This window comes from Nicotiana tomentosiformis, chromosome 8, assembly GCF_000390325.3.
Source record: "Nicotiana tomentosiformis chromosome 8, ASM39032v3, whole genome shotgun sequence".
Taxonomy (NCBI): domain Eukaryota; kingdom Viridiplantae; phylum Streptophyta; class Magnoliopsida; order Solanales; family Solanaceae; genus Nicotiana; species Nicotiana tomentosiformis.
Window position 1 is genome coordinate 60,418,093 of NC_090819.1, and position 19,394 is coordinate 60,437,486.

The window sequence follows — 19,394 nt, forward strand, 5'->3', positions numbered from 1 at the left end:
TTAACCCCAAGCCTTATACCGCCGCATGCGCGTCAATATCACATCACAGTAACAACTCGCACCACAAGTGCCCATATATCACAACTTGCCAATAATCAACAATATCAATGTTTCCACAACAATAGCCCACGGCTCTACCACAACGTGTACAAGAATGTCAACAACAACAAAAAATGTAAAAATCTCAACAAGGAAGATGCTTAAACAATAACAATTTCTCCTCGATGTGATAACGACTTTTACAATCTCAACACCAATAACTCAACAATGAGAGAGATAATGTGCAACCACAGTATTAGATAAGAATAACTCACAATGAAAGAGATAACATGTAGCAATGACTTCAAATAATGGAAATCAACAATGGAAGAGATAACGTGAACAATAACTTCAATTATAATGATAATCAACAATGAAAGAGATAACATATAACAATAATAGTGGCAACAAGTTCAACTAAGGCATGAGAGAAATTTATCAATTAGGACGTAGAACAAGTGCTAAACAAGTCAATTAAGGCATGTAAGGATAGACTAACACGATTAAAGATAGATTGATTATGAGAATTTAGAATATGATATGACATTTCAATTAAAGCATGAAAATAGTCTAAGTAGCCTAAACCGGTTAAATACCACATACAACCCATGTACCCACTCGTCACCTTGCGTACACGGCTTTCACGTAGCACAAAAGACACAATCAATACCAAAGCCTAAGGAGCAGTTCCCCCACTCAAAGTTAGGCAAGACACTTACCTTAACTAGGCCAATTCAACACTCGAAAATAGCTTTACCCTTAAAATTTGCTCCACACGGCTCAAATCTAACCAAAATCGACTTAATATCATCAAACAATGCTAGGGAAATCAATTGCAATAGATAAGCTAAGATCATTTTACTTTTCCCAAAAAATCAATGAAAGTCAACTTGGGGCCCACCGGATCAAAATTCGGGTCCAATGGTAGATTCCGTCTACCCATGAGCCCACGAGTTCATATATGTGATTAGTTTCAAAATCTGAATCCAAATCGACTCTCAAGAATTTCAAAAGTTACAACTAAATGTCTGAATCATATCAAGTCAACTCCAAACCGCACCAAATTTTGCATACAAGTTCTAAATATCATAATGGACCTATTCCAAGTCACAAAATCAATTTCCAAGCTAGATCTGCATAACTCTTCTTTCGATCTCCATAAATCTTCTTTCTAGATTGGGCTATATGAAGCTGATCATGGATCATCTTGACCTTCTCCAAAGCATCTCAAACCAAATCTGTGCCTAATAACTTCGCCTCTCCTAGCTCAAACCACCCAACTAGAGAACGACACCGTCTCTCATATAAGGCCTCATAAGGAGCCATCTGAATACTCGATTGGTAGCCGTTGTTGTAGGAAAACTTTGCAAGTGGAAAGAACGGATCCCAAGCACCCCTGAAATCCATAACACATGCACGAAGCATATCCTCCAATATCTAAATAGTGCGCTCGGACTGTCTGTCCGTTTGAGGGTGAAATGTTGTACTCAATTCAACCTGTGTGCCTAGATCATGTTGTACAGCTCTCCAGAAGCGCGATGTGAACTACGTACCCCGGTCAGATATGATGGATACCGGTACGCCATGAAGTCAGACAATCTAACGGATATAAATTTGAGTTAGCTTCTCAGAAGAATAGGTAGTCACTACCGGAATGAAATGAGCTGACTTGATCAACCTGTCCACAATCGCCCATACCGCATCAAATTTCTTCTAAGTTCGTGGGAGCCCAACAACGAAGTCCATGGTGACACGCTCCAATTTCCACTCGGGAATCTCAAGTCGCTGAAACAAACCACCCGGCCGCTGATGCTTATACTTCACCTGCTGACAATTTAGGCATCGAGCTACATACTCCACTATGTCTTTATACATTCTCCTCCACCAATAGTGTTGCCTCAAATACTGGTACATCTTAGCGGCACCCGGATGAATGGAGTACCGCAAACTGTGGGCCTCCTGAAGATTCAACTCACGCAAACCATCCACATTGGGCAGACATAACTAGCCCTGCATCCGTAACACACCGTCATCTCCCGTAGTAACCTCCTTGGCATCGCCGTGCTGAACTGTGTCCTTAAGAACAAGCAAATAAGGGTCGTCATACTGATGCTCTCTGATACGATCATATAGAGAAGACCGAGAAACCATGCAGGCCAAAACTCGACTGGGCTCCAAAGCATCCAATCTAACAAAGTGGTTGGCTAAGGCCTGAAAATCCAATGCTAATGGCCTCTCTGTTGCCGGTAGATATGCTAAACTACCCAAATTCTCCACCTTTAGACTCAAGGCATCGGCCACCACATTGGCCTTCCCAAGATGATATAGAATGGTGATATCATAGTCCTTAAGCAACTATAACTACCTCCGCTGCCGCAAGTTAAGATATTTCTATTTGAATAGATGTCATAGACTCTGGTGGTCGGTAAAGACCTCACAAGGAACACCGTACAAATAATGCCGCCAGATCTTCAATGCATGAACAATGGCTGCCAACTCCAAGTCATGGACTAGATAAATCTTCTCATAGGTCTTCAGTTGTCGAGATTCCTAGGCAATCACCCTACCATCTTGCATCAACACTGCACCAAGGACAACACGTGATGCATCACAGTACACTGTATAAGACCTTGAGCCCGTAGGCAACACCAACACTAGGGTTGTAGTCAAAACAGTCTTGAGCTTTTGAAACCTCGCCTCACGCTCCTCGGACCATCTGAAGGAGTACCTTTCTGGGTCAATCTGGTCATAGGTGCTGCAATAAATGAGAAACCCTCTACGAAACGACGATAACACCTGGCCAAACCAAGGAAACTCTGAATCTCAGTGGCTGAAGACGGTCTGGGCCAACTCTGCACTGCTTCAATCTTTTTCGGATTTACTTTGATTCCCTCACTCGACACCACATGACCCTAAAACACCACTAAATCAAGCCAGAATTCACACTTTGATAATTTTGCATACAACTTCTTCTCTCTCAAGGTCTGGAGCATGATCCTCAAGTATTGCTCATGATCTTCCCGGCTATGGGAGTACACCAAGATGTCGTCAATAAACACAATGATGAATAAATCAAGATAAGGCTGGAATACACTGTTCATCGGGTGCATAAATACTTCTGGGCGTTGGTTAGTCCAAATGACATCACAAGGAACTCGTAGCTATCATATCAAGTCCTAAAGGCAGTCTTAGGAATATCCGGATCCCGAATCTTCAGCTGATGATAACCTGACTGCAAATCAATCTCTGAGAACACTCTAGCACCCCCTAACTGATCAAATAAATCATCATTGTATGGCAATGGATACTTGTTCTTCACTTTAACCTTGTTCAACTACTGATAATCAATACACATGCGCATAGAATCATCCTTCTTCTTCACAAACAAGATCGGAGCACCCCACGACGACACACTAGGCCGAATGAAACCTTTATCAAGCAACTCTTGCAACTGCTCCTTTAACTCTTTTAGCTCCACTGGGGCCATACGATATGGTGGAATAGAAATGGGCTGAGTTCCCGGAAACAAGTCAATACCAAAATCAATATCCCTATCGGGCGGCATGCTTGGAATTTCTGCTAGAAATACATTTGGAAAGTCTCTCACTACCGGAACTGACTTAACGGTAGGAGTATCAGCACAGATATCCCTCACGAAGGCTAGATAAGAATCACACCCCTTCTCAACCATCCACAGAGCCTTTAGAAATGATACAACCCTTCTAGGAACATAATCTAATGCACCCCTCCACTCTAACCGTGGTAAACCTGGCATAGCCAGCGTCACAGCCTTGGCGTGACAATCTAGAATAGCATGATAGGGCGACAAGCAAGCCATGCCCAAGATAACATCAACGTCTACCATACTAAGTAACAATAGAACAACTCTGGTCTCAAAACCATAAATAACAACTAAACACGACCAATACACACAGTCCACAACAATAAAATCTCCCACAAGCATGGACACATAAATAGGAGAACTCAAATAATCATGACATATATCCAAATAAAGAGTAAATTAAGATGACACATATGAATAAGTGGATCCCGGATCAAAGATGACTGATACATCTCTATGAAAAATCTAAACCATACCTGTAATGGCTGAGTCTGAAGCAACTGCCCCCACCCTACCCAGAAAAGTATAGAATCTGGCATGGCCTTCCCCTCTAGGGCGACCTCTACCCGCCCGTCCCCCATCCCTAGTTAGATGTGCAGGTGGAGCGACAACTGGGACAACAACCATAGCTTAGGAAGCTTGTGCACCTGACTGAATCCATGGAGCCTGAGTAGCCTGGGGAGGTGCACCCCTCCTGAGTCTGGGGTAGTCTCTAACTATGTATGGCGGGTATCACCACACTCAAAGCAAGTCCTCGGTGGGCGTGGCTGTTGGGACTAGCTTGGGCCTGGTCGGCTTGACTGACCACTGAAGGTACCCCGTGCAGGAGGTGCACTAGAAAGTGGCTGAGCAAACTGTGCAACCTGATACCTCAAAACAACCGGAGCACCACTAGAAGCTGGAAGTGCTGAGTGAACTGGACGGCTCACAAAGCCTCTAACATTACGGGTTGTAGGTGCAGCGTGACTACCACTAAATCCTCTAGTATCTCTAGGCCTCTTGGCCTCCCTGTCCTCTCTCTCACGGCTCCGCATACCCTTCAACCTCCGTGCAATCTCTACCACTATTGGTATGGGGTATCTGTCTCCAACTCTCTAGCCATGCTGAATCTCATACCATAGTTGAGCCTCTCGATGAATCGACGGATTCGCTCTCTGACTGAAGAAACTAAGGCAGGTGCAAGTCTAGACAAATCATAGAATCGGATAGCATACTCCGACACCGTCATAGTACCCTAGCACAACTGCTCAAACTCTGTGCGACATACATCCTGAAGGGTCTGAGGAACAAACTCTCTCAAGAATAGCTCTGAAAACCGTGCACATATAAGTGAAGTTGCCTCGGCTGGGCTACCCTTCTCGTACACACGACTGATTAGCCGCTCCGGACAGCTGGAAAGTAGTGAAGGCAACCACATTCATCTCCACAATACCCATAATGTAGAGAATACGATGGAACTCCTCAAGAAAACCATGTGCATCCTCTGAAGCTAAATCACTGAAAGTAGGAGGGTGATACTTCTGGAACATCTCGAGCCTAAGCTACTCCTCCTCAGATAATGGTGCCCTAACCACGTGTTGAACCGGAGCAACAGGTTGTACCTCTAAAATGTCTGGGATCTGATTGACCTGGACCCGCTGCTCTATGGTACGGGCTACGGGAGTTTGTACTCCTTCCCTAGCCTGATATGTGGCTGGTGCAAGTGGAATCAACCCTGTCTGAGCTAAGGTACCGAACATGCTGAAGAACTATGTAAGGGTCTCCTAAAGTGCTGGGGTGGAAACATGCGCCTTGGGTGCCTGTCCCCCAATTGGAGCTACTGGTGGCTCCTCTTTCATAGCTCGGGAAGGTGTTCTAGCTGCACCATATGCCCTCCGGCCCTAGCCTCTCGCGGCTCTAGCAGGGGGCGTAGGTGTCTCGTCGTCAGATCTAGCAGTGCGTGACCTCACCATCGGTGAGAGAATAGAAAGTCAAAGATTCAGTTTTCGAAGTCAACCAATTCACACGATAAGGAATCAAAGAAGTGAAGTTTTTTCTAAAAGTTATGTAGCCTCTCAAAGATAAGTACAGACGTCTCTGTACCGATCCGCAAGGTTGAACAACACAAGGTTAAACAACACAGGTATGGCAAATTAGAACCATACCTGTAATGACTGAGTCTGAAGCAACTGCCTCCTTCCAACCTAGAAAAGCATAGAATCTGGCCTGGCCTCCCCTTCTAGGGCAACCTCTACCCAGCCATCACCCACCCTTAGCTGGCTGTATGGGTGGAGCGGCAAATCGGATAGCAACTATGGACTGGGAAGTCTGTGAACCTGACTTAATCCGTGGAGCCTGAGTAGCCTGGGGAGGTGCACCCCTCTTGAGTCTGGGGCAGTCTCTAACCATGTGTGGCGAGTATCTCCACTCACAAAGAAAGCCCTCTATGGGCGTAGCTGCTGGGATTGGCTCGGGCCTGGTCGGTTGGACTGACCATTGAAGGCACCCCGTGAAGTTGGTGTACTAGAAAGTGGTTGAGCAAAGTCTGCAACCTGAGACCTCAGAACAACCGGAGCACCACTAGAAGCTGGAAGTGTTGAGTGAAAAGGATGGCTCACACAGCCTCCACCATGATGGGTTGTAGCTGCAGCGTGACCGCCACTAAATCCTCCAGTACCTCTAGGCCTCTTGGCCTCCCTGTCCTCTCTCTCACAACACCGCATACCCCCAACCTCCGTGCAATCTCTACCACTGTTAGTATAGGGTATATGTCTCCAACTCTCTATCCATGTTGAATCTAATACCATAGTTAAGCTCCTCGATGAATCGACGGACTCGCTCTCTAACTGTAGAAACTAAGGCAGGTGCATGTCTAGACAAATCACTAAATCAGACAACAAACTCTGATACTATCATAGTAACCTAGCGCAACTGCTCAAAGTATGTGCGCCATGCATCCCGAGGGGTCTGAGGAACAAACTCTCTCAAGAATAACTCTTAAAACCGAGTCCATGTAAGTGAAGCTTCCTCGGCTAGGCTACCCTCCTCGTACACACGACTTATATGCCGCTCCGGACAGCTGAAAAGTAATGAAAGCAACCCCGCTCATCTCCACAATACCCATAGTGTGGAGCATACGGTAGAACTCCTCCAGAAAATCATGTTCATCCTCTGAAGATAAACCACTAAAAGTAGGAGGGTGATACTTCTTGAACCTTTCGAGCCTAAGCTGCTTCTCTTTAGATGATGGTGACCTAACCATGAGCTAAACCAGAGCAACAGGCTATACCGGTATAATCTCTGGGACCTGATCGACCTGGACCCACTACTATGGTGTACGGGCCGCGGGAGTCTGTGCTCCTCCCCCAGCCTGAGATATGGCTGGTGCAAGTGGAATCAACCCTGCCACCGAACATGCTCAAGAACTGTGCGAGGGTCTCGTGAAGTGTTGGGGTGGCGACAGGCGCCTCGGGTGCTTGTCCCCCAACTAGAGCAATTGGTGGCTCCTCTGTCATGGCTCGGGCAGGTGCTCTGGCTGCACCACGTACCCCTCTTCAGCCTTTGCCCCGGACCCAGCCTCTCGCGGATCTAGCAGGGGGCACGGGTGTCTCATCGTCGGATCTAGCAGTGCATGTCCTCACCATCTCTGAGAGAATAGAAGTCAAAGATTCAGTTTTCGAAGTCAACCAGTTCGCACGATAAGGAATCAAAGAAGTGAAGTTTTTCCTAAAAGTTTCGTAGCCTCTCGAAGATAAGTACAGACATCTCCGTACCGATCCGCAAGACTCTACTAAACCTGCTTATGACTCGTAATACCTATGAACCTAAAGCTTTGATAACAACATGTCACGACATTAATTTCCCTCCGTAGGATGTCGTGATGGCACCTAGTCTCTACGAGTAGGTAAGCCTAATAGTTAATAACAACTTGACAGAAATAATTAACAAAATACCAACACAAGGTTGAACAACACAGGTATCGCAAATTGGAGCCATACTTGTAATGATTGAGTCTAAAACAACTGCCTTCGTCCTACCCGGAAAAGCATAGAATCTAGCCTGGCCTCCCCCTCTAGGGCGATCTCTACCCAGCCGTCGCCCACCCCTAGCTGGCTTTGCGGGTGGAGTGGCAGCTGGGACAGCAACAATGGCCTGGGAAGTCTGTGGACCTGACTGAATCCATGCAGCCTGAGTAGCCTAGGGAGGTGCACCCCTCCTAGGTCTAGGGCAGTCTCTAACCATGTATGGCGGGTATCACCACACTCAAAGCAAGTCCACGATGGGTGTGGCTGCTAGGATTGGCTCGGGCCTGGTCAGCTGGACTGACCGCTGAAGGCACCCTGTGCAGGAGGTGCACTAGAAAGTGGCTGAGCAAAGTGTGCAACCTGAGACCTCGGAACAACCGGAGCACCACTAGAATATGGAAGTGCTGAGTGAACTGGAGGGCTCGCATAGCCTCTACCATGATGGGTTATAGCTGCAGCGTGACCACCACTAAATCCTCCAGTACCTCTAGGCCTTTGACCTCCCTGTCCTCTCTCTCATGGCCCCGCATACCCTCCAACCTCCGTGCAATCTCTACCACCGTTGGTATGGGGTATTTGTCTCTAACTCTCTAGCCAGGATGAATCTAATACCATAGTTGAGCCCCTCTATGAATCGACAGACTCTCTCTCTGACTGTAGAAACTAAGACATGTGCATGTATAGACAAATCACTGAATCGGACAGCATATTCCGACATTGTCATAGTACCCTGGCGCAGCTGCTCAAACTCTGCGCGCAATGCATCCCGAAGGATTTGAGGAACAAACTCTCTCAAAAATAGCACTGAAAACCGAGTCCATGTAAGTGAAGCTGCCTCGGCTGGGCTACCCTCCTCGTACACACGACTAATATGCCGCTCCGGACAACTGGAAAGTGGTGAAGGCAACCCCGCTCGTCTCCATAATACCCATAGTGTGGAGAATACGGTGGAACTCCTCAAGAAAACCATGTGCATCCTCTGAAGCTAAACCAGTGAAAGTAGGAGGGTGAAACTTCTTGAACCTCTCGAGCCTAAGCTACTCCTCCTCAGATAATGGTGCCCTAACCACATGCTGAACCGGAGCAACAGGTTATACCGCTATAATCTCTGGGACTTGATTGACCTGGACCCGTTGCTCTGTGGTACGGGCTGCGGGAGTCTGTACTCTTTCCCCAGCTTGAGATGTGGCTGGTGCATGTGGAATCAACCCTGTCTGAGCTAAGGTACTGAACAGGCTCAAGAACTATGCGAGGGTCTCCTGAAGTGCTGGGGTGGCAACAGGCGCCTTGGGTGCCTGTCCCGTAACTGGAGCTACTGGTGGATCCTCTGTCGCAGCTCGAGAAGGTGTTCTGGCTGCACCACATGCCCCCCAGCCCCAGCCTCTCACGGCTCTAGCAAGGGGTGCGGGTTTCTGATCGTCGGATCTAGCTGTGCGTGTCCTCACTATTTGTGAGAGAATAGAAAGTCAAAGATTCAGTTTTCGAAGTCAACTAGTTCGCATGATAAGGAATCAAAGAAGTGAAGGTTTTCCTAACAGTTTTGTAATCTCTCGAAGATAAGTACAAACGTCTCTATACCGATCCACTAGACTCTACTAAACCTGCTTATGACTCATAAAACCTATGAACCTAGAGTTGTTATACCAACTTGTCACGATCCCAATTTCCCTCCGTAGGATGTCGTGATGGCACCTAATCTCTATGACTATGTAAGACTAACAGTTATTAACAACTTGACAGAAATAATTAAAAAGATACCAACACAAGGTTGAATAACCGATATAAACTCCTAAAATAGAATCCTAACAAATAATTTCCCAAAACTAGTGAAATTGATTCATAAGCTATGCAAAGTAAGCTAAGTGCTAGTACATCACTATCTGAATGAAAAGAAATACAACAGTAGTAAAAACAAAAGAAGGTGACTTAGAAACTTGCAGACGCCGAGCAAGCATACCTTGAAGTCTCTGTAAGGCAGTTATAAATGATCTCTAACGACCAGCACGAGCAGACGTACCTGGATCTGCACAAAAAATTACAAAAGCGTAGTATGAGTATACCATAACAATACCCAGTAAGTTTCAAGCCTAACATCGGTAGAGTAGTGGCGAGGCCAGGTCAAGACACCTACTAGGATATACAAAAGCAGTATGAAAATGTAATATGGATAAATAATAAAAAGCGAAGAAATAACTGATACGAAACAATATAATAACATGAACTAATACCGGAAATTAAACATGAGAATAACATAAAAGAAGCAACTGAAGAGAACCAAAATGATCATATACGGACAACAACTGCTAGAACAAAAAAATAACAAAACAACGAGAATACTCACGCCAAAAAACCTCTTTGCAACATGAGATAAACAACAAAAGAACACAATAAAGTACCGCCTCGTGTACAATAAGAATCACCACCGAGGTACCGCCTCGTATAAATCAAGAATCACAACTGAGGTACCGCCTCGTATTCACAATTCTCAATTTCAATCACGATCTTTCCTTATACCGCCGCGTGAGCCTTACATTTGAAATAGGTTTTGAAAACAGTTTTTCTGAAATAGCTACATGCACTTTAGCCCACCGTATGACACCGCGTGGCACGTAGTTCCCCTACAAGCAACACGCACATAAGTCCCACCTTATACTGCCGTATGCACATTAACCCAAAACCTTATACTACCACATGCGCGTCAATATCACATCACAATAACAACTCGCACCACAAATGCCCATATATTACAATTTGCCAACAATCAACAATATCAATATTTCCACAACAATAGCCCATGGCTCTACCGCAACGTGTACAAGAATGTCAACAACAATAAAGAATGTAAAATGCTCAACGAGGAAGATATTTCAACAATAAAAATTTCGCCTAGACGTGATAACGTCTTTCACAACCTCAACACCAATAACTCAATAATGAGAGAGATAATGTGCAACCATGGTATAAGATAAGAATAGCTCACAATGGAAGAGATAACATGTAGCAATGACTTCAAATAATAGAAATCAACAATGAAAGAGATAACGTGAACAATAACTTTAAATGATGGTAATCAATAACGAAAGAGGTAACATAAACAATAACTTCAATTAATGATAATCAACAATGAAAGAGATAACATGAATTAATAGCTTCAAATAACGATAATCAATAATGAAAATAGATAATATGTAACAATAATAGAGGCAACATGTTCAACTAAGGCATGAGATCAATTTATCAATTAGGATGTAGAATAAGTGCTAAATAAGTCAATTAAGGCAGGTAAGGATAGACTAACACAATTAAGGATAAATTGACTATGAGCATTTAGAACATGATATGTCATTTCAATTAAAGCATGAAAATAGTCTAAGTAGCCTAAACCGGTCAAATACCATGAACAACCCGTGTACCCAATCGTCACCTTGCGTACACGACTTTCACATAGCACAAAAGACACAATCAATACCAACGCCTAAGGGGTAGTCCCCCCCCCCCCCCCCCCCCACAAAGTTACGCAAGACACTTACCTCAACTAGGCCAATTCAACACTCGGAAATAGCTTTTCCCTTAAAATTCGCATCCACACGGCTCAAATCTAACCAAAATTGACTTAATATCATCAAACAATGCTAGGGAAATCAATTTCAGTAGATAAATCTAACATCTTTACACTTTTTACAAAAAGTCAACAAAAGTCAACTCAAGACTCGTTCGATCAAAACCCGGTTCCAATGGTAGGTTCCGTGTACTCATGACCCCACGAGTTCATATATGTGATTAGTTTCAAAATCCGAGTCCAAATCGACTCTCAAAACTCAATTTTATATTTTTCATAAACTTGACAAAGTTTCACAATTTTTCACTTTGATTCACATGATTTTGATGTTAAACTCTAAGATATGTTGATGGAATATGATTAAAAATAGATTAGAATCACTTACCCAAGGTTTGTAGGTAAATATCCCCTCTCCAAATTGCCTCCTACCGAGTCTAGGGTTCAAAAATGAGAGAATGAGTTCAAAACTCCAGTTTCCCAGCCTTTTAACCAGCTGCAGATGTCACATTTGCGACCGAGGATTCACATTTGCGAACCCTCGCAATTGCTGATTAGGGCTCGATTTGCGAACCCTGATAGCTTAAGTCATCATCCCATTTGAGAGAAAGGCTTTGCAATTGCGAAGCTGGGAACTCCGCAAAAGCGAACAAGTGTTCGCAATTGCGAACTGTGTTCAAATTCTACTGCCTTCGCAAATGCGAAGGGGAAGTCGCATTTGCAATAACTGCCCCCTTCTGTCACCTTTGCAAATGTGACCCTGGTGTTCGCAATTGCGACACTAAAGCACCAGACACTAGTTGTTTTGCAAATTTTAGTCCCAACCACTCCGGAACATATCCAAAACTCATCCGAGCCCTTGAGGCTCCAAACTAAACCTCCACACAAGTCTAAAAATATCATATGAACTTGCTCGCATGATCAAAATACAAAAATAACATCTACAACTACGAATCGAACACTAAAACGCATGAATTTCAAAGTAAAGTTCAATAATTTCTAAAGTTACAACTAAACGTCTGAATCCTATCAAATTAACTCCAAATGATACCAAATTTTGCATACAAGTTCTAAATACCATAACGGACCTATTTCAAGTCCCAAAATCAATTTCCGGGATCGATACGCCCAAGTACGAAATCACGATACGAAGCTATTGGAGTCATAAAAACATAGTTCCGGGGTCGTTTTCACAAAAGTCAAAGTTTGGTCAATAATTTCTAATTTAAACTTCTAAGTCAAGAATCAAGTGTCCAAATTAACCCGAAAGCTCCCCGGAACGAAACTAACCAACCCCGCAAGTCATATAATCATAAACACACATGTGTGAAGCATAAAAAAGGGGCAACAAGACGCAATTACACAAAATGACCAATCAGGACGTTACATGTGATGGCGCCTAACATCTACTTGATAGGAAAGCGGACATTATTGAATTAATTGACCAGTTTTTAACAATTCCTAAATCCATTTACCTCGACCAGGATCAACTCCTTCTATTCCCCAGGAAAAAGCTAAAAGTAAAGCAGTCATCAAGCCACATAGTAATGATATTTAACGATTAATAAACTCTGAATTTAACACAGTGTTAATAGAAATAACGTAATACCAACTACTCCCAGAAATTCGGAGTCACAATTATATGAGCAGCTAGAATACTACATATACGGTCTGAAACAAAGTACAACTCTTTGAGACTAGATAAACAGTAAAATGGATAAAGAAGGGAACTTCAGGATTGCGGGTGTCGTGCAGTTATACCTCAAGTCTCCAATATAGCCGAATTCGAGTAGAAACACCACTAGATGTCGTTGGGATCTACACCAGTATCTGTATAGGAAGTGCAGAAGTGTAGCATGAGTACAACCGCCCCAATATACTCCGTAAGTGTCGATCCTAACCCCGACAAGGCAGTGATGAGGCTATGACAAAACACCTACTTAAAACCTGCACAGATATATACATAGAGCAACAAAATAACAAGTAGGGCAATTAAAACATTAACTGGGAGGGGACATGCGAAAGGGAGAGTATCATAAGAACGACAAGTACGAAATCACCAAATAACATCTTTTCGAAATAAACAACAATGCAACCAAGTAAATCACCAATCCGGGAATCTAATAAGGCGATGGAATTAAAATGGCACGGCATCATCCTTCGTGCTTTTACTCTCGTCCTCATCATGTAATATCATAAATGAAATGGCACGTCATCCCCTTTCGTGCTTTTACTCTCTTTCTCACATGATGTGATAAATGATAATAATCAGTCAATTGCACGGCATCACCCTTCGTGCTTTAATCCTCCCAATCTCTCGTATAAATGATATTGTATGCAAATAGGGCACGACAACACCCTTCATGCTTTTCTCTCTTCCTCACCAAGCAACAACATTAATCCAAGATATCAACACAAGGTGGGAAGAAAAATTTCACTCCAATCATAGTGTAATGATACTTCAACACAACTTTCAAAATCTCAACAACTTCAAAATAAATAATAGATATGAAGGCGAATAATTAAAGAAGTAGTAATCTATCTATGGCATGGAAAGCATAGTCAATGAATCAATAAAATATAATAAAATAATTTTCACCCGCATGCTTTAACACTACAACAATACATATATACTCGTCATCTTACAAATACATCGTCCCCACACATAATTCATGTAGAAAATAGACCAACTAGTCCTAATTCCCTCAAGTCAAGGTTAACCATGACACTTACCTCACTCTGCAACTAAAGCAATCAATCAACCACGGCCTGGACTTTTGAACAAGCCTCCAAACCAAACAAATCTAGCAAATTATAGATTAAACGATTTAAAATAAACTTAAGAAACTACCCATTAATGAAAAAGATTCAATTTTGATTATTTTTAAAAAGTCAACAAAAGTCAACCTCAGTCTCGCTTGGTCAAAACCCGAGATTCGAACCAAAACCCGATTACCCATTCATCCCCGAGCCCGGTTATATAACTTGTTTCAAAATCCGACCTCAATTTGAGGTCTAAATCTCAATTTTGTAAAATTACCAAATTCTACCCAAATCCCTAATTTCTACCATGGAAATCCTAGATTTGATATTGAAAACACAAAAAAAGTAATGAGTATTGAAAGGAAATGAATTAAAGTTGATTACCAATGAATTTGGGAAGAAATATCTCTTGAAAAATCGCTTCTAGAGTGTTTAGGGTTGAAAAATGGTGTAAAATGAGCTAAGTCCCGATTTTCTCCTATTTTACCCATCTGCGGATATCGCAATTGCGATGTCTTGTTCGTAATTGCAAACATCACAAATGCAAAACAAAGGTCGCAAATGCGAACCTTGCATCAGAAGCCCAAAAGTTGCAAATGCGACAAAAGGTTTGCAATTGCAAACTGTCCTACCTTCGCAAATGCGGACAAATTCTTCGCAAATGCAAAGATACCCAACTTAATACTTCATCGCAATTGCGATGCGGACAGACCATCCATCGCAAATGTGAATTCTTCTTTGCAATTTCGACGTCCTAGCCCCCATCCCATGCTCACAAATGCAAACTATTGTTCGCCAAATCGAGGCTCGCAATTGCGAGATCTGCAGCAGGCACCATAATTGAAACACACCAGCAGTCCTTACACTATCCAAACTCATCTGAAACGAGTCTGAAACTCACCTGAGCTCCTCGGGCTCCAAACCAAACATGTACATAAGTGTAACAACATCATATAAACTCGCTCAAGCGATCAAAACATCAAAATAACATCTAAAACTATAAATTGATCATCAAAACAAATGAAATTCAAAGTGAAACTTAAGAATCTCTAGAATCATAACTAAGCATCTGAACCTATAAAACCAACACTGAGTTGCACCAAATTTTGCAGACAAGTTTCAAATAGCAACACGGGCCTATGAAAAGTCGCAAAATCAAAATCCGATCTCGTTAACCATAAAGTCAACCTACGGTCAAACCTAGAAAATTTTCAAACATTCAAATTGTTAACTTTCGACAAAACAAGTCAAATTATCCTAGGGACTTCTGAATTCAATTCTGGGCATACGCCCAAATCTAAAATCACAATACGAACCTACCGGAATCATGAAAACACCGATCCGAGGTCGTTTACCAAGAATGTTGGTCGTGGTCAACTCTAGCCTCATTTTTAGTCAAATTTTTTATTTTTAACAGAATTTCATATAAAAAACTTTTCGAAAAGTGACACGGACTATGCACACAAACCAAGAAGCATAAAATGAAGCTATAGGAGGTCTCGGAACATGAAATAAAGTCTAGTACTCAAAAAGACCTATCGGGTCGTCATATTCTCCACCTCTAAAAGAAACGTTCATCCTCGAACGGACATAGAAAAGTACCTGGATTGGTGAAAAGGTGTGGGTATCTACTCCGCATATCGGAATCGGACTCTCGCGTAGCTGCCTCGATTGGCTAACCTCTCAATTGCACCCTCACAGAAGGATAACTCTTAAACCTCAACTTTAGTACCTACTGGGCTAGAATAGCCACCGGCTACTCCTCATAAGTCAAATCCTTGTCCAATTGGACTGAGCTAAAATCTAATACATGAGACGGATCACCATAATACTTCTGGAGCATGGAAACATGGATCACCGGGTGAACTGTCGATAAGCTGGGTGTCAATGCTAGTTTGTAGGCCACCTCACCAACTCTCTCAAGGATCTCAAAAGGACCAATATACCTAGGGCTCAACTTGCCCTTCTTCCCGAACCTCATCACACCCTTCATGGGTGAAACTCTGAGCAAAACCCTCTCTCCCACCATATAAGCTACATCCCGAACCATCCGATCAGCGTAACTCTAATGCCTAGACTGGGCTATACGAAGTTGATCCTGAATCAACTTGACTTTCTCCAAGGCATCCCGAACCAAATCAGTGCCCAACAACCTAGCCTCTCCCGGCTCAAACCAACCAATTGGAGAACGACACTGCCTCCCATATAAGGCCTCACAAAGAGTCATCTGAATACTAGATTGGTAGCTGTTGTTGTAGGTAAACTATGAAAGGGGTAAAAACTGGTCCCATGAACCTTCGAAATCCATAACACAAGTACGTAACATATCCTCCAAAATCTGAATGGTGCGTTCGGACTGCCCCTTTTTGGGAGTAAAATATTGTACTCAACTCAACCCATGTGCCTAACTCACGCTGCACGGCTCTCCAAAAATACAATGTGAACTGCGTGCCTCGGTCGGAGATAATAGACACCGACATACTGTGGAGACGAACAATCTCCCGGATATAGATCTAGGCCAGCTGATCTGAAGAATTGGTAGTCGCCACCAGAATGAAATATACCGACTTGGTCAACCTATCCACAATGACCCATTCTGCATCAAATTTCTTCAAGGTCCATGGAAGCCCAACAACGAAATTCATGGTAATACGCTCCCACTTCCACCTGGGAATCTCAAATCTCTAAAGCAAACTGCCCGGCCTCTAGTGCTCGTACTTCACCTGCTGACAGTTGAAATACCGAGCCACATACTCCACTATATCTTTCTTCATTCTTCTCCACCAATAGTGTTGCCTCAAATCCTGATACATTTGGCAGCACCCGAATGAATGGAGTACCGCGAACTGTGGGCCTCCTCAAGAATCAACTCACGCAGCCCATCCAAATTAGGAACACATATCCGGCCTTACATCGGCAACATCCCATCATCTCCAATAGAAACCTCCTTGGCATCACCGTACTGCATTGTGTCATTAAGAACAAGCAAATGGGGGTCATCTAACTGGCGCGCTCTGATGCGCTCACACAGAGAAGACCGAGAAACCACGCAAGCAAGAACTCGGCTAGGCTCCGAGACATCCAGTTTTACAAACTGATTGGCCAAAGCCTGAACATCCATGGCTAGTGGCCTCTCTAATGCCAGTAAATATCCTAAACTGCCCATACTCTCGGCCATTCTACTTAACGCATCGGCCACCATATTGACCTTCCCGGGATGTTACAGAATAGTGATATCATAGTCTTTCATCATTCTCTAACCATCTTAGCTACCACAAATTAAGGTCCTTCTGCCTGAGCAGATGCTGGAGGCTCCGGTGGTCGGTATAGACCTCTTAGGGGACACCGTATAGATAGTGCCTCCAAATATTCAATGCATGAATAATAGTTGCCAGCTCCAAGTCGTGTATCGGGTAATTCTTCTCATGAACCTTCAGCTGCTGAAATGTGTAGGTAATCACCCTACCATCCTGAATCAATACTGCATCAAGCCCAATACGTGATGCGACACAATACATGGTGTAAGATCCCGAACCTGTAGGTAACACCAATATTAGGGTTGTAGTCAAAGCGGTCTTGAGCTTCTGAAGGCTCAACTCACACTCGTCAGACCATCTGAAAAGAGCACCCTTCTAGGTTAACTTGGTCAATGAGGTTGGGATAGATGAAAACGCCTCCACGAATTGGCGATAATAACCTACCAAACCCAGGAAACTCCGAATCTCTATAGCTGAAGTAGGTCTAGGCCAATTCTGAACTGCCTCAATCTTCGTAGTATCCACTTTGATGCCCTCAGAAGATACAACATGGCACAAAAAGGCAACCGACTCCAACCATACCTCATACTTTGAAAACTTGGTATATAACTGACTATCTCTTAGAGTCTGAAGTATGATCCGAAGATGCTGCTCATGCTCCTCTCGACTCCGGGAGTACACCAAAATATCATCAATGAAGATGATCACAAAAGAATCCAAATAAGGGTTGAACTCCTGAATCATCAAATCCATAAATGTTGCTGGGGCATTTGTCAAGCCAAAAGACATCACTAGGAACTCATAGTGACCATACCGAGTCCCAAAAGTTGTCTTAGGGACATCTGATGCCCTAATCTTCAACTGATGGTAGCCAGATCTCAAATCAATCTTTGAAAGTACTTTGGAACCTTGAAGCTGATCAAATAAGTCATCAATCCTCAACAACAGATACTTGTTCTTGATAGTGACCTTGTTCAACTGCCGATAGTCTATACACATCCTCATCGAACCATCCTTATTCTTCACGAACAACACTGGTGCACCCAAGGGTGCGACACTAGGTCTACTGAATCCCTTATCAAGCAAATCCTGCAACTACTCCTTCAGTTCCTTCAACTCAACTGGGGCCATATGGTATGGTGGAATAGAAATAGGTTGAGTGCTTGGAGCCAAGTCAATATCTCTGTGGGTGGCATCCCCGGCAAATCTGTAGGAAACAACTCTGGAAACTCGTGCACAACCGGTACTGAATCCATGAAAGGAACTTTCGCACTAGGATCGCGGATATATGCCAAATATTCTAGATATCCCTTCTCGACCATACACCGAGTCTTCACATAAGAAATAACCCTGCTAGTAAAATGGCCAGGAGTCCCCTTTTACTCTAATCGGGGCAAGCCCGGCATGGCTAAGGTCACCGTCTTGGCATGATAGTCTAAAATGGCGAGATAAGGTGACAGCTAATCCATGGCCAAGATAACATCAAAGTCCACCATATCAAGAAGTAGAAGATCTACCCTAGTCTCATAGCTCCCCATAGAAATCATAGACGATTGATAAACACGATCTACTACAATAAAATCTTCCACATGCGTGGACACATAGACATGAGCACTCAAAGAATCACGAGGTATAACCAGATATGAAGCAAAATAGGATGACACGTATGAATAAGTAGATCCCGGATTAAATAAAAATGAGGCATCTCTATAGAAAACCGGAACAATACCTGTGATGACGGCGTCAGATGACTCTGCCTTGGGTCTGGCTGAGAATTCATAAAAAAGGGGTTGAGCCCCACCACTCTGACCTCTGCCCCTCGGACGACCTCTAACTGGCTGGCCTCCACCTCTAACGGCCTGGCCACCACCTCTAGCTGCTTGACCCTCACCGCCCCCCACCGCTGGCTAAGCTGGCGATGGAGCAACTAGTGCCAGAATCATGGCACGAAAACTCTGTTGTGGTATGTTTACCGGCAACCTATGGCAAAATCTTGCAAGGTGCCTCGTATCTCCACAAGTATAACAAATCCTCAATTGCTGAAGCTGAGACAGACCATGATGGCCCGGATACTCACTGTGATAGCTCTGAATTGGTAGTGCACTGATGGGAGCTGAAGGTGCACTGTAGGCTGGCTGCTCCAGATGATACCC